This window comes from Hemitrygon akajei, chromosome 1 (assembly GCF_048418815.1).
Source record: "Hemitrygon akajei chromosome 1, sHemAka1.3, whole genome shotgun sequence".
In the NCBI taxonomy this organism is placed as follows: domain Eukaryota; kingdom Metazoa; phylum Chordata; class Chondrichthyes; order Myliobatiformes; family Dasyatidae; genus Hemitrygon; species Hemitrygon akajei.
In genome coordinates this window covers 161,162,338-161,186,384 of record NC_133124.1, presented here as the reverse complement: position 1 = coordinate 161,186,384, position 24,047 = coordinate 161,162,338, and the positions used below count along the sequence as shown (strand labels likewise).

The 24,047-nt window shown below is 46.2% G+C and overlaps 1 protein-coding gene across 1 annotated transcript in view; it reads right to left on the bottom strand.

Annotated features, from left to right (window-relative positions):
* Nucleotides 1–24,047, bottom strand: part of LOC140734425 (myeloid cell surface antigen CD33-like) — a 609,813-nt gene that overhangs the window by 9,126 nt on the left and 576,640 nt on the right. The gene's annotated exons all lie outside the window — the stretch shown is intronic.

Sequence of the window (24,047 nt, the reverse complement as noted above, 5' to 3'; positions counted from 1 at the left end):
ATTCCCATGTGTCTATAACACACTGGACCCTGATTCCCGTGTGCCTACAACACACTGGGCCCTGATTCCCGTGTGCCTATAACACACTGGGCTCTGATTGCCGTGTGCCTATAACACACTGGGCTCTGATTCCCGTGTGCCTATAACACACTGGGCTCTGATTCCCGTGTGCCTATAACACACTGGGCCCTGATTCCCGTGTGCCTATAACACACTGGGCCCTGATTCCCGTGTGCCTATAACACACTGGGCCCTGATTCCCGTGTGCCTATAACACACTGGGCCCTGATTCCCGTGTGCCTATAACACACTGGGCCCTGATTCCCGTGTGCCTATAACACACTGGGCCCTGATTCCCGTGTGCCTATAACACACTGGGCTCTGATTCCCGTGTGCCTATAACACACTGGGCCCTGATTCCCGTGTGCCTATAACACACTGGGCCCTGATTCCCGTGTGTCTATAACACACTGGGCCCTGATTCCCATGTCCCTATATCACAATGGACCCTGATTCCCGTGTGCCTATATCACAATGGACCCTGATTCCCGTGTGCCTATAACACACTGGGCCCTGATTCCCGTGTGTCTATAACACACTGGGCCCTGATTCCCATGTCCCTATATCACAATGGACCCTGATTCCCGTGTGCCTATATCACAATGGACCCTGATTCCCGTGTGCCTATAACACACTGGGCCATGAATCCAGTGTTCCCTATAACAGACATCCCAGCTCTCCCGGAACTTCCGGGAGTCTCCTGCATATTGATTGTGGCTCCCTGATGCCCACATATTATATACAGTATCCTGGAAATCGATTTTTTTGAGAGGGGGAGGGTGAGGAAGAGGATGAGCAAGAGTGAGAGTGAGAGGGAGCATCCTGATTGGTCTCTCTTCTTGCTAAGTAGGCCTGATTCCTGTGTTCCCTATAACACACTGGGCTCTGATTCCCGTGTGCCTATAACACACTGGGCTCTGATTCCCGTGTGCCTATAACACACTGGGCCCTGATTCCCATGTTCCCTATAACAGACTGGGCCCTGATTCCCATGTGCCTATAACACACTGGGCCCTGATTCCCATGTGCCTATAACACACTGGGCCCTGATTCCCGTGTGTCTATAACACACTGGGCCCTGATTCCCATGTTCCCTATAACAGACTGGGCCCTGATTCCCATGTGCCTATAACACACTGGGCCCTGATTCCCATGTGCCTATAACACACTGGGCCCTGATTCCTGTGTCCCTATAACACACTGGGCCCTGATTCCCGTGTGTCTATAACACACTGGGCCCTGATTCCCATGTTCCCTATAACAGACTGGGCCCTGATTCCCGTGTGCCTATAACACACTGGGCCCTGATTCCCATGTGCCTATAACACACTGGGCCCTGATTCCCGTGTGTCTATAACACACTGGGCCCTGATTCCCATGTTCCCTATAACAGACTGGGCCCTGATTCCCATGTGCCTATAACACACTGGGCCTTGATTCCTGTGTCCCTATAACACACTGGGCCCTGATTCCCGTGTGCCTATAACACACTGGGCCTTGATTCCTGTGTCCCTATAACACACTGGGCCCTGATTCCCGTGTGTCTATAACACACTGGGCCCTGATTCCCATGTGCCTATAACACACTGGGCCCTGATTCCCATGTGCCTATAACACACTGGGCCCTGATTCCCATGTGCCTATAACACACTGGGCCCTGATTCCCGTGTGTCTATAACACACTGGGCCCTGATTCCCGTGTGCCTATAACACACTGGGCCTTGATTCCTGTGTCCCTATAACACACTGGGCCCTGATTCCCGTGTGCCTATAACACACTGGGCCTTGATTCCTGTGTCCCTATAACACACTGGGCCTTGATTCCCGTGTGCCTATCACACACTGGGCCCTGATTCCCGTGTGTCTATAACACACTGGGCCCTGATTCCCGTGTGCCTATAACACACTGGGCCTTGATTCCTGTGTCCCTATAACACACTGGGCCTTGATTCCCGTGTTCCTATCACACACTGGGCCCTGTTTCCCGTGTGCCTATAACACACTGGGCCCTGATTCCCGTGTCCCTATCACACACTGGGCCCTGATTCCCGTGTGCCGATCACACACTGGGCCTTGATTCCTGTAAACACTAGTAGCACCCCCGTCCCCCAGAACCCCATATACGGCCCCACCCTCCCCCGGTCGACATCCAAGGGTGTATGTAATACTTGGTTTAGTGATTTTGTCTAATCTGTAAACCAAGTTGGCATATGCAGAAATTGTGACATTAAAATATGTCATATAATAATATATTATCTTATCGAGGAGTCGTTTATTTATTCTATTACAACTTTAAAAAGTCTAAAGGAAGTTTGGCCTCATCCCGTAGGAATTCATTAGAGCAGCTCCTTAGCAGCCAGCCAGCTAGTTTAAATAACATTAGCGATGGGAATGAACGAATGACAACAAACTCTGCTGTCACTTTTGGAACACTCTGCCATGGTGCAGCAGGACACTATACTGAACCAATGGAGACTGAAAGAGGGAGAGAGAGAGGTTGACTGTAAAGCCCGCCCACAGAGAAAACTGATAGGTCTACTTAGCACGAAGAGAGACCAATCAGAATGCTCCCTCTCACTCGCACTCTTGCTCATCCTCTTCCTCTCCCACTCCAACTCCCTCACCCTCTCCCTCTCCAACTCCGTTACCCTCTCCCTCTACAACTCCCTCAACCTCTCCAACTCCCTCACCCTCTCCCTCTCCAACTCCGTTACCCTCTCCCTCACCAAATCCCTCACCCTCCCCCTCTCAAAAAAATCGATTTCCAGGATACTGTATAGAAGTTGCAGGCATCAGGGAGCCACAATCAATATGCAGGAGGCTCCCGGAAGTTCCGGGAGAGGTGGGATGTCTGTTATAGGGAACACTGGATAGAGGGCCCAGTGTGTTATAGGCACACGGGAATCAGGGCCCAGTGTGTTATAGGCACACGGGAATCAGGGCCCAGTGTGTTATAGGCACATGGGAAACAGGGCCCAGTGTGTTATAGGCACACGGGAATCAGGGCCCAGTGTGTTATAGGCACACGGGAATCAGGGCCCAGTGTGTTATAGGCACATGGAAAACAGGGCCCAGTGTGTTATAGGCACATGGGAATCAGGGCCCAGTGTGTTATAGGGGCACAGGAATCAGGGCCCAGTGTGTTATAGGCACACGGGAAACAGGGCCCAGTGTGTTATAGGGGCACGGGAATCAGGGCCCAGTGTGTTATAGGCACACGGGAATCAGGGCCCAGTGTGTTATAGGCACACGGGAATCAGGGCCCAGTGTGTTATAGGGGTACGGGAATCAGGACCCAGTGTGTTATAGGCACACGGGAATCAGGGCCCAGTGTGTTATAGGCACACGGGAATCAGGACCCAGTGTGTTATAGGCACACGGGAATCAGGGCCCAGTGTGTTATAGGCACACGGGAATCAGGGCCCAGTGTGTTATAGGCACACGGGAATCAGGGCCCAGTGTGTTATAGGCACACGGGAATCAGGGCCCAGTGTGTTATAGGCACACGGGAATCAGGGCCCAGTGTGTTAAAGACACACGGGAATCAGGACCCAGTGTGTTATAGGCACACGGGAATCAGGGCCCAGTGTGTTATAGGCACACGGGAATCAGGGTCCATTGTGATATAGGGACATGGGAATCAGGGCCCAGTGTGTTATAGGCACACAGGAATCAGGGGCCAGTGAGTTATAGGGGCACGGGAATCAGGGCCCAGTGTGTTATAGGCACACTGGAATCAGGGCCAAGTGTGTTATAGGGAACATGGGAATCAGGGCCCAGTGTGTTATAGGCACACGGGAATCAGGGCCCAGTGTGTTATAGGCACACGGGAATCAGAGCCCAGTGTGTTATAGACACACGGGAATCAGGGCCCAGTGTGTTATAGGCACACTGGAATCAGGGCCCAGTGTGCTATAGGGACACAGGAATCAGGGCCCAGTGTGTTATAGACACACAGGAATCAGGGCCCAGTGTGTTATAGGCACACGGGAATCAGGGTCCAGTGTGTTATAGGCACATGGGAATCAGGGTCCAGTGTGTTATAGGGAACATGGGAATCAGGGCCCAGTGTGTTATAGGCACACGGGAATCAGGGCCCAGTGTGTTATAGGCACACTGGAATCAGGGCCCAGTGTGCTATAGGGACACAGGAATCAGGGCCCAGTGTGTTATAGACACACGGGAATCAGGGCCCAGTGTGTTATAGGGAACATGGGAATCAGGGCCCAGTGTGTTATAGGCACACGGGAATCAGGGCCCAGTGTGTTATAGGCACACTGGAATCAGGGCCCTGTGTGCTATAGGGACACAGGAATCAGGGCCCAGTGTGTTATAGACACACGGAAATCAGGGCCCAGTGTGTTATAGGCACACGGGAATCAGGACCCAGTGTGTTATAGGGAACATGGGAATCAGGGCCCAGTGTGTTGTAGGGAACATGGGAATCAGGGCCCAGTGTGTTATAGGCACACGGGAATCAGGGCCCAGTGTGTTATAGGCACACGGGAATCAGGGCCCAGTGTGTTATAGACACACGGGAATCAGGGCCCAGTGTGTTATAGGCACACTGGAATCAGGGCCCAGTGTGCTATAGGGACTCAGGAATCAGGGCCCAGTGTGTTATAGACACACGGGAATCAGGGCCCAGTGTGTTATAGGCACACGGGAATCAGGGTCCAGTGTGTTATAGGCACATGGGAATCAGGGTCCAGTGTGTTATAGGGAACATGGGAATCAGGGCCCAGTGTGTTATAGGCACACGGGAATCAGGGCCCAGTGTGTTACAGGCACACTGGAATCAGGGCCCAGTGTGCTATAGGGACACAGGAATCAGGGCCCAGTGTGTTATAGACACACGGGAATCAGGGCCCAGTGTGTTATAGGGAACATGGGAATCAGGGCCCAGTGTGTTATAGGCACACGGGAATCAGGACCCAGTGTGTTATAGGGAACATGGGAATCAGGGCCCAGTGTGTTGTAGGGAACATGGGAATCAGGGCCCAGTGTGTTATAGACACATGGGAATCAGGGCCCAGTGTGTTATAGGGAACATGGGAATCAGGACCCAGTGTGTTATAGGCACACTGGAATCAGGGCCCAGTGTGCTATAGGGACACAGGAATCAGGGCCCAGTGTGTTATAGGGAACATGGGAATCAGGGCCCAGTGTGTTATAGGGAACATGGGAATCAGGGCCCAGTGTGTTATAGGCACACGGGAATCAGGGCCCAGTGTGTTATAGACACACTGGAATCAGGGCCCAGTGTGCTATAGGGACACAGGAATCAGGGCCCAGTGTGTTGTAGACACACGGGAATCAGGGCCCAGTGTGTTATAGGGAACATGGGAATCAGGGCCCAGTGTGTTATAGGCACACGGGAATCAGGACCCAGTGTGTTATAGGGAACATGGGAATCAGGGCCCAGTGTGTTATAGGGAACATGGGAATCAGGGCCCAGTGTGTTATAGACACACGGGAATCAGGGCCCAGTGTGTTATAGGGAACATGGGAATCAGGACCCAGTGTGTTATAGGGAACATGGGAATCAGGGCCCAGTGTGTTATAGGGAACATGGGAATGAGGGCACAGTGTGTTATAGGCACACTGGAATCAGGGCCCAGTGTGCTATAGGGACACAGGAATCAGGGCCCAGTGTGTTATAGACACACGGGAATCAGGGCCCAGTGTGTTATAGACACACGGGAATCAGGGCCCAGTGTGTTATAGGCACACGGGAATCAGGGCCCAGTGTGTTATAGGCACACGGGAATCAGGGCCCAGTGTGTTATAGACACACGGGAATCAGGGCCCAGTGTGTTATAGGCACACGGGAATCAGGGCCCAGTATGTTATAGGCACACGAAAATCAGGGCCCAGTGTGTTATAGGGAACATGGGAATCAGGGTCCAGTGTGTTATAGGCACACAGGAATCAGGGCCCAGTGTGTTATAGGGAACATGGGAATCAGGGCCCAGTGTATTATAGGGAACATAGGAATCAGGGCCTAGTGTGTTATAGGCACACTGGAATCAGGGCCCAGTGTGTTATAGGGAACATGGGAATCAGGGCCCAGTGTGTTATAGGGAACACGGGAATCAGGGCCCAGTGTGTTATAGACACACGGGTATCATCGCCCAGTGTGATATAGAGACACGGGAATTAGGGCCCAGTGTGTTATAGGGAACATGGGAATCCGGGCCCAGTGTGTTATAGGGAACACGGGAATCAGGGCCTAGTGTGTTATAGACACACGGGTATCATCGCCCAGTGTGATATAGGGACACGGGAATCATGGCAGAGTGTGTTATAGGCACAGGGGAATCTGGGCCCAGTGTGTTATAGACACACGGGAATCAGGGCCCAGTGTGTTATAGGGAACATGGGAATCAGGGCCCAGTGTGTTATAGGGAACACGGGAATCAGGGCCCAGTGTGTTATAGACACACGGGTATCATCGCCCAGTGTGATATAGGGACACGGGAATCAGGGCCCAGTGTGTTATAGGGAACATGGGAATCAGGGCCCAGTGTGTTATAGGGAACACGGGAATCAGGGCCCAGTGTGTTATAGACACACGGGTATCATCGCCCAGTGTGATATAGGGACACGGGAATCATGGCAGAGTGTGTTATAGGCACAGGGGAATCAGGGCCCAGTGTGTTATAGGGATCACGAGAAACACATCCCAGTGTGCATAGAGATCGCAAGAAACACATCCCAGTGTGCATAGGGATCACGAGAAACACGTCCCAGTGTACATAGGGATCATGAGAAACATCTCCCAGTGAGTTATAGGGGTCACGAGAAACATGTCCCAGTGTGTTACAGGGATCACATGAAACACGAGCTAGTGTGCATAGGGATTACGATATACATGTCCCAGTGTGTTACAGGGATAACTAAAAACACGACACAGTGTGTTATCGGGAACACAAGAATCACGTCCCAGTGTGCATAGGGATCACGAGAAACATCTCACAGTGTGCATAGGGATCATGATAAACAAGTCCCAGTGCATTATAGGGGCCACGAGAAACATGTCCCAGTGTGTTATAGTGATCACGAGAAAAACCTCACAGTGTGTTGTAGGGATTACGAGAAACACGTCCCAGTGGTTTATAGGCATTACGAGAAACATGTCCCAGTGTGTTACAGAGATCACGAGAAATATCTCACAGTGTGTTATAAGGATCACGAGAAACACGTCCCAGTGTGTTGTAGGGATCACGAGAAACACGTCCCAGTGTGTTATAGGGATCATGAGCATCACGTCCCAGTGTGTTGTATGGGTCATGGAAATCATGCAGCAGTGTGCATAGTAATCACGAGAAACACGTCCAAGTGCGTTATAGGGATCACGAAAAACATGTCCCAGTGTGCATTGGGATCACGAGAACCATGTCCCAGTGTATTATAGGGATTAAGAGAAACACGTCCCAGTTTGCACAGTGATCGCGAGAAACACATCCCAGTGTGTTATAGTGATCATGAGAAACACGCGCAAGTGTGCATACGGATCACAAGAAACATGTCCCAGTGTGCATAGTGATCGTGAGAAACACATCCCAGTGTGTTATAGTGATCATGAGAAACACGCGCAAGTGTGCATACGGATCACAAGAAACATGTCCCAGTGTGCATAGGGACCACGAGAAACATCTCCCAGTTTGTTATAGGGATCACGAGAAACACGTCCCAGTGTGCATATGGACAATGATAAAGAAATCCCAGTGCATTATAGTGATCACGAGAAACATGTCCCAGTGTGTTATCGTGATCACGAGAAGCACGTCCCATTGTGTTATAGGGATTACGAGAAACACGTGCTTGTTTGCATAGGGATTACGAGAAACATGTCCCAGTGTGTTATAGCTATAACTAGAAACACGACCCAGTGTGTTATAGGGATTACTAGAAACACGTCCCAGTGTGTTATCGTGATCATGAGAAACACGTGCAAGTGTGCATAGGGATCACGAGAAACACCTCCCAATGTGCATAGGGATAACGAGAATCATGTCCCAGTCTGTCATTGGGATCACAAGAAACACTTGCAAGAGTGCATAGGGATCAAGAGAAAAATGTCCCAGTTTGTTATAGGGATCACGTGAAACATGTCCCAGTGTGCTTATGGACAACGATAAAGAAGTCCCAGTGCATTATAGGGATCAAGAGAAACATGTCCCATTGTGTTATAGTGATCACGAGAAACATCACCCAGTCTGTTATAGAGATTACAAGAAACACGTCCCAGTGTGTTATAGTGATCATGAGAAACACGTGCAAGTGTGCATACGGACAACGATAAAGAAATCCCAGTGCATTATAGTGATCACGAGAAACATGTCCCAGTGTGTTATAGTGATCACGAGAAAGATCACCCAGTCTGTTATAGGAATTATGAGAAACACGTGCTAGTATGCATGGGGATTACGAGAAACATGAGCCGGTGTGTTATAGGGTTTACGAGAAACATGTCACAGTGTGCATACGGGCAACGATAAAGAAGTCCCAGTGCATTATAGTGATCATGAGAAACATGTCCCAGTGTGTTATAGTGATCACGAGAAACATCACCCAGTCTGTTATAGGAATTACGAGAAACATGTCCCAGACGTGATAGGGATAACTAGAAACACAACCCAGTGTATGAAAGGAATCACGAGAAACATGTCCCAGTGTGTATAGGGATGAGGAGAAACATGTCCCAGTGTGTTATAGGGATCATGAGAAACATGTTCCAGTGTGTTATAGTGATGATGAGAAGCACATCCCAGTGTGTTGTAGGGGTCATGGGAATCATGCATCAGTGTGCATAGTGATCACGAGAAACACGTCCAAGTGCTTTATAATGATCACGAAAAACATGACCCAATGTGTTCTACGGATCACGAGAAACACATCCCAGTGTGTTATAGGGATCATGAGAGACACGTCCCAGTGTGTTGTAGTGATCATGAGCAACACGTCCCAGTGTGTTGTAGGGGTCATGGGAATCATGTAGCAGTGTGCATAGTGATCACGAGAAACACGTCCAAGTGCGTTATAAGGATCACGAAAAACATGACCCAATGTGTTCTAGGGATCATGAGAAACATCCCAGTGTGTTATAGGGATCACTAGAAACACGTGCAGGTGTGCATAGGGATCATGAGAAACACGTCCCAGTGTGCATAGGGATCACGAGAAACATCTCCCAGTTTGTTATAGGGATCACGAGAAACATGTCCCTGTTTGTTATAGGGATCACGAGAAACATCTCCCAGTTTGTTATAGGGATCACGAGAAACATGTCCCAGTTTGCATACTGACAAGGATAAAGAAGTCCCAGTGCATTATAGAGATCACGAGAAACATGTCCCAGTTTGTTATAGGGATCACGAGAAACATGTCCCAGTTTGCATACGGACAAGGATAAAGAAGTCCCAGTGCATTATAGAGATCACGAGAAACATGTCCCAGTGTGTTATAGGGATTATGAGAAACACGTGCTAGTGTGCTTGGGGATTACGATAAACATGTCCCAGTGGTGATAGGGATAACTAGAAACACGACCAGTGTGTGAAAGGAATGACGAGAAACAAGTCCCAGTGTGCACAGGGATGATGAGAAACATGTTCCAGTGTGTTATAGGGATCATGAGAAACATGTCCCAGAGTGTTATAGTGATCATGAGAAACACCTCCCAGTGTGTTGTAGGGGTCATGAGAATCATGCAGCAGTTTCCATAGTAATCACGAGAAACATGTCCAAGTCCGTTATAAGGATCACGAAAAACATGACCCAATGTGTTCTAGGGATCACTAGAAACATGTCCCACTGTGTTATAGGGATCACCAGAAACACGTGCCAGTGTGTTATAGGGATCATGATAAACTTCTCCCAGTTTGTTATAGGGATCACGTGAAACATGTCCCAGTGTGCTTATGGACAATGATAAAGAAGTCCCAGTGCATTATAGGGATCAAGAGAAACATGTCCCATTGTGTTATAGGGATTATGAGAAACACGTGCGTGTTTGCATAGGGATTACGAGAAACATGTCCCAGTGCGTTATAGGGATAACTAGAAACACAACCCAGTGTATTATAGGGATTACTAGAAACACGTCCCGGTGTGTTATAGGGATCATGAGAAACACGTGCAAGTGTGCATACGGACAACGATAAAGAAATCCCACTGCATTATAGTGATCACGAGAAACATGTCCCAGTGTGTTATAGGGATCACGAGAAACATCTCCCAGTCTGTTATAGGGATTATGAGAAAGAAGTGCTAGTGTGCATGGGGATTACGAGAACCATGTCCCAGAGTTGATAGGGATAAGTAGAAACACGACCCAGTGTATGAAAGGAATCACGAGAAGCATGTCCCAGTGTGTTATAGTGATCACGAGAAACATGTCCCAGTGTGTTATAGTGATCACGAGAAACATGTCCCAGTTTGTTATAGGGATCACGAGAAACATGTCCCAGTGTGCATACGGGCAACTATAAAGAAGTCCCAGTGCATTATAGTGATCATGAGAAACATGTCCCAGTGTGTTATAGTGATCACGAGAAACAACACCCAGTCTGTTATAGGAATTACGAGAAACACGTGCTAGTGTGCATGGGGATTACGAGAAACATGAGACGGTGTGTTATAGGGTTTACGAGAAACACGTCCCAGTGTGCATGGGGATTACGAGAAACATGTCCCAGACGTGATAGGGATAACTAGAAACACGACCCAGTGTAAGAAAGGAATCACGAGAAACATGTCCCAGTGTGTATAGGGATGAGGAGAAACATGTCCCAGTGTGTTATAGGAATCATAAGAAACATTTTCCAGTGTGTTATAGTGATGATGAGAAACACATCCCAGTGTGTTGTAGGGGTCATGGGAATCATGTAGCAGTGTGCATAGTGATCACGAGAGACACGTCCAAGTGCTTTATAAGGATCACGAAAAACGTGACCCAATGAGTTCTAGGGATCACGAGAAACACATCCCAGTGTGTTATATTGATCATGAGAAACATGTCGCACTGTGTTATAGGGATCACTAGAAACACGTGTAGGTGTGCATAGGGATCATGAGAAACACGTCCCAGTGTGCATAGGGATCACGAGAAACATCTCCCAGTTTGTTATAGGGATCACGAGAAACATGTCCCAGTTTGCATACTGACAAGGATAAAGAAGTTCCAGTGCATTATAGAGATCACGAGAAACATGTCCCAGTGTGTTATAGGGATTATGAGAAACACGTGCTAGTGTGCATGGGGATTACGATAAACATGTCCCAGTGGTGATAGGGATAACTAGAAACACGACCAGTGTGTGAAAGGAATGACGTGAAACATGTCCCAGTGTGCATAGGGATGATGGGAAACATGTCCCAGTGTGTTATAGGGATCATGAGAAACATGTCCCAGAGTGTTATAGTGATCATGAGAAACACGTGCGTGTTTGCATAGGGATTACGAGAAACATGTCCCAGTGCGTTATAGGGATAACTAGAAACACAACCCAGTGTGTTATAGGGATTATTAGAAACACATCCCAGTGTGTTATAGTGATCATGAGAAACACGTGCAAGTGTGCATACGGACAACGATAAAGAAATCCCACTGCATTATAGTGATCACGAGAAACATGTCCCAGTGTGTTATAGGGATCACGAGAAACATCTCCCAGTCTGTTATAGGGATTATGAGAAAGAAGTGCTAGTGTGCATGGGGATTACGAGAACCATGTCCCAGAGGTGATAGGGATTACTAGAAACACGACCCAGTGTATGAAAGGAATCACGAGAAGCATGTCCCAGTGTGTTATAGTGATCACGAGAAACATGTCCCAGTGTGTTATAGTGATCACGAGAAACACGTGCTAGTGTGCTTGGGGATTACGATAAACATGTCCCAGTGGTGATAGGGATAACTAGAAACACGACCAGTGTGTGAAAGGAATGACGAGAAACAAGTCCCAGTGTGCACAGGGATGATGAGAAACATGTCCCAGTGTGTTATAGGGATCATGAGAAACATGTCCCAGAGTGTTATAGTGATCATGAGAAACACCTCACAGTGTGTTGTAGGGGTCATGAGAATCATGCAGCAGTTTGCATAGTAATCACGAGAAACATGTCCAAGTCCGTTATAAGGATCACGAGAAACATGACCCAATGTGTTCTAGGGATCACTAGAAACATGTCCCACTGTGTTATAGGGATCACTAGAAACACGTGCCAGTGTGTTATAGGGATCATGATAAACTTCTCCCAGTTTGTTATAGGGATCACGTGAAACATGTCCCAGTTTGCATACGGACAAGGATAAAGAAGTCCCAGTGCATTATAGAGATCACGAGAAACATGTCCCAGTGTGTTATAGGGATTATGAGAAACACGTGCTAGTGTGCTTGGGGATTACGATAAACATGTCCCAGTGGTGATAGGGATAACTAGAAACACGACCAGTGTGTGAAAGGAATGACGAGAAACAAGTCCCAGTGTGCACAGGGATGATGAGAAACATGTCCCAGTGTGTTATAGGGATCATGAGAAACATGTCCCAGAGTGTTATAGTGATCATGAGAAACACCTCCCAGTGTGTTGTAGGGGTCATGAGAATCATGCAGCAGTTTGCATAGTAATCACGAGAAACATGTCCAAGTCCGTTATAAGGATCACGAAAAACATGACCCAATGTGTTCTAGGGATCACTAGAAACATGTCCCACTGTGTTATAGGGATCACTAGAAACACAACCCAGTGTATTATAGGGATTACTAGAAACACGTCCCGGTGTGTTATAGGGATCATGAGAAACACGTGCAAGTGTGCATACGGACAACGATAAAGAAATCCCACTGCATTATAGTGATCACGAGAAACATGTCCCAGTGTGTTATAGGGATCACGAGAAACATCTCCCAGTCTGTTATAGGGATCACGAGAAACACGTCCCAGTGTGCATATGGACAATGATAAAGAAATCCCAGTGCATTATAGTGATCACGAGAAACATGTCCCAGTGTGTTATCGTGATCACGAGAAGCACGTCCCATTGTGTTATAGGGATTACGAGAAACACGTGCTTGTTTGCATAGGGATTACGAGAAACATGTCCCAGTGTGTTATAGCTATAACTAGAAACACGACCCAGTGTGTTATAGGGATTACTAGAAACACGTCCCAGTGTGTTATCGTGATCATGAGAAACACGTGCAAGTGTGCATAGGGATCACGAGAAACACCTCCCAATGTGCATAGGGATAACGAGAATCATGTCCCAGTCTGTCATTGGGATCACAAGAAACACTTGCAAGAGTGCATAGGGATCAAGAGAAAAACGTCCCAGTTTGTTATAGGGATCACGTGAAACATGTCCCAGTGTGCTTATGGACAACGATAAAGAAGTCCCAGTGCATTATAGGGATCAAGAGAAACATGTCCCATTGTGTTATAGTGATCACGAGAAACATCACCCAGTCTGTTATAGAGATTACAAGAAACACGTCCCAGTGTGTTATAGTGATCATGAGAAACACGTGCAAGTGTGCATACGGACAACGATAAAGAAATCCCAGTGCATTATAGTGATCACGAGAAACATGTCCCAGTGTGTTATAGTGATCACGAGAAAGATCACCCAGTCTGTTATAGGAATTACGAGAAACACGTGCTAGTATGCATGGGGATTACGAGAAACATGAGCCGGTGTGTTATAGGGTTTACGAGAAACATGTCACAGTGTGCATACGGGCAACGATAAAGAAGTCCCAGTGCATTATAGTGATCATGAGAAACATGTCCCAGTGTGTTATAGTGATCACGAGAAACATCACCCAGTCTGTTATAGGAATTACGAGAAACATGTCCCAGACGTGATAGGGATAACTAGAAACACCACCCAGTGTATGAAAGGAATCACGAGAAACATGTCCCAGTGTGTATAGGGATGAGGAGAAACATGTCCCAGTGTGTTATAGGGATCATGAGAAACATGTTCCAGTGTGTTATAGTGATGATGAGAAGCACATCCCAGTGTGTTGTAGGGGTCATGGGAATCATGCATCAGTGTGCATAGTGATCACGAGAAACACGTCCAAGTGCTTTATAATGATCACGAAAAACATGACCCAATGTGTTCTACGGATCACGAGAAACACATCCCAGTGTGTTATAGGGATCATGAGAGACACGTCCCAGTGTGTTGTAGTGATCATGAGCAACACGTCCCAGTGTGTTGTAGGGGTCATGGGAATCATGTAGCAGTGTGCATAGTGATCACGAGAAACACGTCCAAGTGCGTTATAAGGATCACGAAAAACATGACCCAATGTGTTCTAGGGATCATGAGAAACATCCCAGTGTGTTATAGGGATCACTAGAAACACGTGCAGGTGTGCATAGGGATCATGAGAAACACGTCCCAGTGTGCATAGGGATCACGAGAAACATCTCCCAGTTTGTTATAGGGATCACGAGAAACATGTCCCTGTTTGTTATAGGGATCACGAGAAACATCTCCCAGTTTGTTATAGGGATCACGAGAAACATGTCCCAGTTTGCATACTGACAAGGATAAAGAAGTCCCAGTGCATTATAGAGATCACGAGAAACATGTCCCAGTTTGTTATAGGGATCACGAGAAACATGTCCCAGTTTGCATACGGACAAGGATAAAGAAGTCCCAGTGCATTATAGAGATCACGAGAAACATGTCCCAGTGTGTTATAGGGATTATGAGAAACACGTGCTAGTGTGCTTGGGGATTACGATAAACATGTCCCAGTGGTGATAGGGATAACTAGAAACACGACCAGTGTGTGAAAGGAATGACGAGAAACAAGTCCCAGTGTGCACAGGGATGATGAGAAACATGTTCCAGTGTGTTATAGGGATCATGAGAAACATGTCCCAGAGTGTTATAGTGATCATGAGAAACACCTCCCAGTGTGTTGTAGGGGTCATGAGAATCATGCAGCAGTTTGCATAGTAATCACGAGAAACATGTCCAAGTCCGTTATAAGGATCACGAAAAACATGACCCAATGTGTTCTAGGGATCACTAGAAACATGTCCCACTGTGTTATAGGGATCACTAGAAACACGTGCCAGTGTGTTATAGGGATCATGATAAACTTCTCCCAGTTTGTTATAGGGATCACGTGAAACATGTCCCAGTGTGCTTATGGACAACGATAAAGAAGTCCCAGTGCATTATAGGGATCAAGAGAAACATGTCCCATTGTGTTATAGGGATTATGAGAAACACGTGCGTGTTTGCATAGGGATTACGAGAAACATGTCCCAGTGCGTTATAGGGATAACTAGAAACACAACCCAGTGTATTATAGGGATTACTAGAAACACGTCCCGGTGTGTTATAGGGATCATGAGAAACACGTGCAAGTGTGCATACGGACAACGATAAAGAAATCCCACTGCATTATAGTGATCACGAGAAACATGTCCCAGTGTGTTATAGGGATCACGAGAAACATCTCCCAGTCTGTTATAGGGATTATGAGAAAGAAGTGCTAGTGTGCATGGGGATTACGAGAACCATGTCCCAGAGGTGATAGGGATTACTAGAAACACGACCCAGTGTATGAAAGGAATCACGAGAAGCATGTCCCAGTGTGTTATAGTGATCACGAGAAACATGTCCCAGTGTGTTATAGTGATCACGAGAAACACGTGCTAGTGTGCTTGGGGATTACGATAAACATGTCCCAGTGGTGATAGGGATAACTAGAAACACGACCAGTGTGTGAAAGGAATGACGAGAAACAAGTCCCAGTGTGCACAGGGATGATGAGAAACATGTCCCAGTGTGTTATAGGGATCATGAGAAACATGTCCCAGAGTGTTATAGTGATCATGAGAAACACCTCCCAGTGTGTTGTAGGGGTCATGAGAATCATGCAGCAGTTTGCATAGTAATCACGAGAAACATGTCCAAGTCCGTTATAAGGATCACGAAAAACATGACCCAATGTGTTCTAGGGATCACTAGAAACATGTCCCACTGTGTTATAGGGATCACTAGAAACACGTGCCAGTGTGTTATAGGGATCATGATAAACTTCTCCCAGTTTGTTATAGGGATCACGTGAAACATGTCCCAGTTTGCATACGGACAAGGATAAAGAAGTCCCAGTGCATTATAGAGATCACGAGAAACATGTCCCAGTGTGTTATAGGGATTATGAGAAACACGTGCTAGTGTGCTTGGGGATTACGATAAACATGTCCCAGTGGTGATAGGGATAACTAGAAACTCGACCAGTGTGTGAAAGGAATGACGAGAAACAAGTCCCAGTGTGCACAGGGATGATGAGAAACATGTCCCAGTGTGTTATAGGGATCATGAGAAACATGTCCCAGAGTGTTATAGTGATCATGAGAAACACCTCCCAGTGTGTTGTAGGGGTCATGAGAATCATGCAGCAGTTTGCATAGTAATCACGAGAAACATGTCCAAGTCCGTTATAAGGATCACGAAAAACATGACCCAATGTGTTCTAGGGATCACTAGAAACATGTCCCACTGTGTTATAGGGATCACTAGAAACACGTGCCAGTGTGTTATAGGGATCATGATAAACTTCTCCCAGTTTGTTATAGGGATCACGTGAAACATGTCCCAGTGTGCATAGGGATGATGAGAAACATGTCCCAGTGTGTTATAGGGATCATGAGAAACATGTCCCAGAGTGTTATAGTGATTATGAGAAACACGTGCGTGTTTACATAGGGATTACGAGAAACATGTCCCAGTGCATTATAGGGATAACTAGAAACACAACCCAGTGTGTTATAGGGATTATTAGAAACACATCCCAGTGTGTTATAGTGATCATGAGAAACACGTGCAAGTGTGCATACGGACAACGATAAAGAAATCCCACTGCATTATAGTGATCACGAGAAACATGTCCCAGTGTGTTATAGGGATCACGAGAAACATCTCCCAGTCTGTTATAGGGATTATGAGAAAGAAGTGCTAGTGTGCATGGGGATTACGAGAACCATGTCCCAGAGTTGATAGGGATAAGTAGAAACACGACCCAGTGTATGAAAGGAATCACGAGAAGCATGTCCCAGTGTGTTATAGTGATCACGAGAAACATGTCCCAGTGTGTTATAGTGATCACGAGAAACATGTCCCAGTTTGTTATAGGGATCACGAGAAACATGTCCCAGTGTGCATACGGGCAACCATAAAGAAGTCCCAGTGCATTATAGTGATCATGAGAAACATGTCCCAGTGTGTTATAGTGATCACGAGAAACAACACCCAGTCTGTTATAGGAATTACGAGAAACACGTGCTAGTGTGCATGGGGATTACGAGAAACATGAGACGGTGTGTTATAGGGTTTACGAGAAACACGTCCCAGTGTGCATGGGGATTACGAGAAACATGTCCCAGACGTGATAGGGATAACTAGAAACACGACCCAGTGTAAGAAAGGAATCACGAGAAACATGTCCCAGTGTGTATAGGGATGAGGAGAAACATGTCCCAGTGTGTTATAGGAATCATAAGAAACATTTTCCAGTGTGTTATAGTGATGATGAGAAACACATCCCAGTGTGTTGTAGGGGTCATGGGAATCATGTAGCAGTGTGCATAGTGATCACGAGAGACACGTCCAAGTGCTTTATAAGGATCACGAAAAACGTGACCCAATGAGTTCTAGGGATCACGAGAAACACATCCCAGTGTGTTATATTGATCATGAGAAACATGTCGCACTGTGTTATAGGGATCACTAGAAACACGTGTAGGTGTGCATAGGGATCATGAGAAACACGTCCCAGTGTGCATAGGGATCACGAGAAACATCTCCCAGTTTGTTATAGGGATCACGAGAAACATGTCCCAGTTTGCATACTGACAAGGATAAAGAAGTTCCAGTGCATTGTAGAGATCACGAGAAACATGTCCCAGTGTGTTATAGGGATTATGAGAAACACGTGCTAGTGTGCATGGGGATTACGATAAACATGTCCCAGTGGTGATAGGGATAACTAGAAACACGACCAGTGTGTGAAAGGAATGACGTGAAACATGTCCCAGTGTGCATAGGGATGATGGGAAACATGTCCCAGTGTGTTATAGGGATTATTAGAAACACATCCCAGTGTGTTATAGTGATCATGAGAAACACGTGCAAGTGTGCATACGGACAACGATAAAGAAATCCCACTGCATTATAGTGATCACGAGAAACATGTCCCAGTGTGTTATAGGGATCACGAGAAACATCTCCCAGTCTGTTATAGGGATTATGAGAAAGAAGTGCTAGTGTGCATGGGGATTACGAGAACCATGTCCCAGAGTTGATAGGGATAAGTAGAAACACGACCCAGTGTATGAAAGGAATCACGAGAAGCATGTCCCAGTGTGTTATAGTGATCACGAGAAACATGTCCCAGTGTGTTATAGTGATCACGAGAAACATGTCCCAGTTTGTTATAGGGATCACGAGAAACATGTCCCAGTGTGCATACGGGCAACCATAAAGAAGTCCCAGTGCATTATAGTGATCATGAGAAACATGTCCCAGTGTGTTATAGTGATCACGAGAAACAACACCCAGTCTGTTATAGGAATTACGAGAAACACGTGCTAGTGTGCATGGGGATTACGAGAAACATGAGACGGTGTGTTATAGGGTTTACGAGAAACACGTCCCAGTGTGCATGGGGATTACGAGAAACATGTCCCAGACGTGATAGGGATAACTAGAAACACGACCCAGTGTAAGAAAGGAATCACGAGAAACATGTCCCAGTGTGTATAGGGATGAGGAGAAACATGTCCCAGTGTGTTATAGGAATCATAAGAAACATTTTCCAGTGTGTTATAGTGATGATGAGAAACACATCCCAGTGTGTTGTAGGGGTCATGGGAATCATGTAGCAGTGTGCATAGTGATCACGAGAGACACGTCCAAGTGCTTTATAAGGATCACGAAAAACGTGACCCAATGAGTTCTAGGGATCACGAGAAACACTTCCCAGTGTGTTATATTGATCATGAGAAACATGTCGCACTGTGTTATAGGGATCACTAGAAACACGTGTAGGTGTGCATAGGGATCATGAGAAACACGTCCCAGTGTGCATAGGGATCACGAGAAACATCTCCCAGTTTGTTATAGGGATCACGAGAAACATGTCCCAGTTTGCATACTGACAAGGATAAAGAAGTTCCAGTGCATTATAGAGATCACGAGAAACATGTCCCAGTGTGTTATAGGGATTATGAGAAACACGTGCTAGTGTGCATGGGGATTACGATAAACATGTCCCAGTGGTGATAGGGATAACTAGAAACACGACCAGTGTGTGAAAGGAATGACGTGAAACATGTCCCAGTGTGCATAGGGATGATGGGAAACATGTCCCAGTGTGTTATAGGGATCATGAGAAACATGTCCCAGCGTGTTATAGTGATCATGAGAAACACGTGCGTGTTTGCATAGGGATTACGAGTAACATGTCCCAGTGCGTTATAGGGATAACTAGAAACACAACCCAGTGTGTTATAGGGATTATTAGAAACACATCCCAGTGTGTTATAGTGATCATGAGAAACACGTGCAAGTGTGCATACGGACAACGATAAAGAAATCCCACTGCATTATAGTGATCACGAGAAACATGTCCCAGTGTGTTATAGGGATCACGAGAAACATCTCCCAGTCTGTTATAGGGATTATGAGAAAGAAGTGCTAGTGTGCATGGGGATTACGAGAACCATGTCCCAGAGTTGTATAGGGATAAGTAGAAACACGACCCAGTGTATGAAAGGAATCACGAGAAGCATGTCCCAGTGTGTTATAGTGATCACGAGAAACATGTCCCAGTGTGTTATAGTGATCACGAGAAACACGTGCTAGTGTGCATGGGGATTACGAGAACCATGTCCCAGAGGTGATAGGGATAAGCAGAAACACGACCCAGTTTATGAAAGGAATCACGAGAAGCATGTCCCAGTGTGTTATAGTGATCACGAGAAACATGTCCCAGTGTGTTATAGTGATCACGAGAAACACGTGCGTGTTTGCATAGGGATTACGAGAAACATGTCCCAGTGCGTTATAGGGATAACTAGAAACACAACCCAGTGTGTTATAGGGATTATTAGAAACACATCCCAGTGTGTTATAGTGATCATGAGAAACACGTGCAAGTGTGCATACGGACAACGATAAAGAAATCCCACTGCATTATAGTGATCACGAGAAACATGTCCCAGTGTGTTATAGGGATCACGAGAAACATCTCCCAGTCTGTTATAGGGATTATGAGAAAGAAGTGCTAGTGTGCATGGGGATTACGAGAACCATGTCCCAGAGTTGATAGGGATAAGTAGAAACACGACCCAGTGTATGAAAGGAATCACGAGAAGCATGTCCCAGTGTGTTATAGTGATCACGAGAAACATGTCCCAGTGTGTTATAGTGATCACGAGAAACATGTCCCAGTTTGTTATAGGGATCACGAGAAACATGTCCCAGTGTGCATACGGGCAACCATAAAGAAGTCCCAGTGCATTATAGTGATCATGAGAAACATGTCCCAGTGTGTTATAGTGATCACGAGAAACAACACCCAGTCTGTTATAGGAATTACGAGAAACACGTGCTAGTGTGCATGGGGATTACGAGAAACATGAGACGGTGTGTTATAGGGTTTACGAGAAACACGTCCCAGTGTGCATGGGGATTACGAGAAACATGTCCCAGACGTGATAGGGATAACTAGAAACACGACCCAGTGTAAGAAAGGAATCACGAGAAACATGTCCCAGTGTGTATAGGGATGAGGAGAAACATGTCCCAGTGTGTTATAGGAATCATAAGAAACATTTTCCAGTGTGTTATAGTGATGATGAGAAACACATCCCAGTGTGTTGTAGGGGTCATGGGAATCATGTAGCAGTGTGCATAGTGATCACGAGAGACACGTCCAAGTGCTTTATAAGGATCACGAAAAACGTGACCCAATGAGTTCTAGGGATCACGAGAAACACATCCCAGTGTGTTATATTGATCATGAGAAACATGTCGCACTGTGTTATAGGGATCACTAGAAACATGTGCAGGTGTGCATAGGGATCATGAGAAACACGTCCCAGTGTGCATAGGGATCACGAGAAACATCTCCCAGTTTGTTATAGGGATCACGAGAAACATGTCCCAGTTTGCATACTGACAAGGATAAAGAAGTCCCAGTGCATTATAGAGATCACGAGAAACATGTCCCTGTGTGTTATAGGGATTATGAGAAACACGTGCTAGTGTGCATGGGGATTACGATAAACATGTCCCAGTGGTGATAGGGATAACTAGAAACACGACCAGTGTGTGAAAGGAATGACGTGAAACATGTCCCAGTGTGCATAGGGATGATGAGAAACATGTCCCAGTGTGTTATAGGGATCATGAGAAACATGTCCCAGAGTGTTATAGTGATTATGAGAAACACGTGCGTGTTTGCATAGGGATTACGAGAAACATGTCCCAGTGCATTATAGGGATAACTAGAAACACAACCCAGTGTGTTATAGGGATTATTAGAAACACATCCCAGTGTGTTATAGTGATCATGAGAAACACGTGCAAGTGTGCATACGGACAACGATAAAGAAATCCCACTGCATTATAGTGATCACGAGAAACATGTCCCAGTGTGTTATAGGGATCACGAGAAACATCTCCCAGTCTGTTATAGGGATTATGAGAAAGAAGTGCTAGTGTGCATGGGGATTACGAGAACCATGTCCCAGAGTTGATAGGGATAAGTAGAAACACGACCCAGTGTATGAAAGGAATCACGAGAAGCATGTCCCAGTGTGTTATAGTGATCACGAGAAACATGTCCCAGTGTGTTATAGTGATCACGAGAAACATGTCCCAGTTTGTTATAGGGATCACGAGAAACATGTCCCAGTGTGCATACGGGCAACCATAAAGAAGTCCCAGTGCATTATAGTGATCATGAGAAACATGTCCCAGTGTGTTATAGTGATCACGAGAAACAACACCCAGTCTGTTATAGGAATTACGAGAAACACGTGCTAGTGTGCATGGGGATTACGAGAAACATGAGACGGTGTGTTATAGGGTTTACGAGAAACACGTCCCAGTGTGCATGGGGATTACGAGAAACATGTCCCAGACGTGATAGGGATAACTAGAAACACGACCCAGTGTAAGAAAGGAATCACGAGAAACATGTCCCAGTGTGTATAGGGATGAGGAGAAACATGTCCCAGTGTGTTATAGGAATCATAAGAAACATTTTCCAGTGTGTTATAGTGATGATGAGAAACACATCCCAGTGTGTTGTAGGGGTCATGGGAATCATGTAGCAGTGTGCATAGTGATCACGAGAGACACGTCCAAGTGCTTTATAAGGATCACGAAAAACGTGACCCAATGAGTTCTAGGGATCACGAGAAACACATCCCAGTGTGTTATATTGATCATGAGAAACATGTCGCACTGTGTTATAGGGATCACTAGAAACATGTGCAGGTGTGCATAGGGATCATGAGAAACACGTCCCAGTGTGCATAGGGATCACGAGAAACATCTCCCAGTTTGTTATAGGGATCACGAGAAACATGTCCCAGTTTGCATACTGACAAGGATAAAGAAGTCCCAGTGCATTATAGAGATCACGAGAAACATGTCCCAGTGTGTTATAGGGATTATGAGAAACACGTGCTAGTGTGCATGGGGATTACGATAAACATGTCCCAGTGGTGATAGGGATAACTAGAAACACGACCAGTGTGTGAAAGGAATGACGTGAAACATGTCCCAGTGTGCATAGGGATGATGAGAAACATGTCCCAGTGTGTTATAGGGATCATGAGAAACATGTCCCAGAGTGTTATAGTGATTATGAGAAACACGTGCGTGTTTACATAGGGATTACGAGAAACATGTCCCAGTGCATTATAGGGATAACTAGAAACACAACCCAGTGTGTTATAGGGATTATTAGAAACACATCCCAGTGTGTTATAGTGATCATGAGAAACACGTGCAAGTGTGCATACGGACAACGATAAAGAAATCCCACTGCATTATAGTGATCACGAGAAACATGTCCCAGTGTGTTATAGGGATCACGAGAAACATCTCCCAGTCTGTTATAGGGATTATGAGAAAGAAGTGCTAGTGTGCATGGGGATTACGAGAACCATGTCCCAGAGTTGATAGGGATAAGTAGAAACACGACCCAGTGTATGAAAGGAATCACGAGAAGCATGTCCCAGTGTGTTATAGTGATCACGAGAAACATGTCCCAGTGTGTTATAGTGATCACGAGAAACATGTCCCAGTTTGTTATAGGGATCACGAGAAACATGTCCCAGTGTGCATACGGGCAACCATAAAGAAGTCCCAGTGCATTATAGTGATCATGAGAAACATGTCCCAGTGTGTTATAGTGATCACGAGAAACAACACCCAGTCTGTTATAGGAATTACGAGAAACACGTGCTAGTGTGCATGGGGATTACGAGAAACATGAGACGGTGTGTTATAGGGTTTACGAGAAACACGTCCCAGTGTGCATGGGGATTACGAGAAACATGTCCCAGACGTGATAGGGATAACTAGAAACACGACCCAGTGTAAGAAAGGAATCACGAGAAACATGTCCCAGTGTGTATAGGGATGAGGAGAAACATGTCCCAGTGTGTTATAGGAATCATAAGAAACATTTTCCAGTGTGTTATAGTGATGATGAGAAACACATCCCAGTGTGTTGTAGGGGTCATGGGAATCATGTAGCAGTGTGCATAGTGATCACGAGAGACACGTCCAAGTGCTTTATAAGGATCACGAAAAACGTGACCCAATGAGTTCTAGGGATCACGAGAAACACATCCCAGTGTGTTATATTGATCATGAGAAACATGTCGCACTGTGTTATAGGGATCACTAGAAACATGTGCAGGTG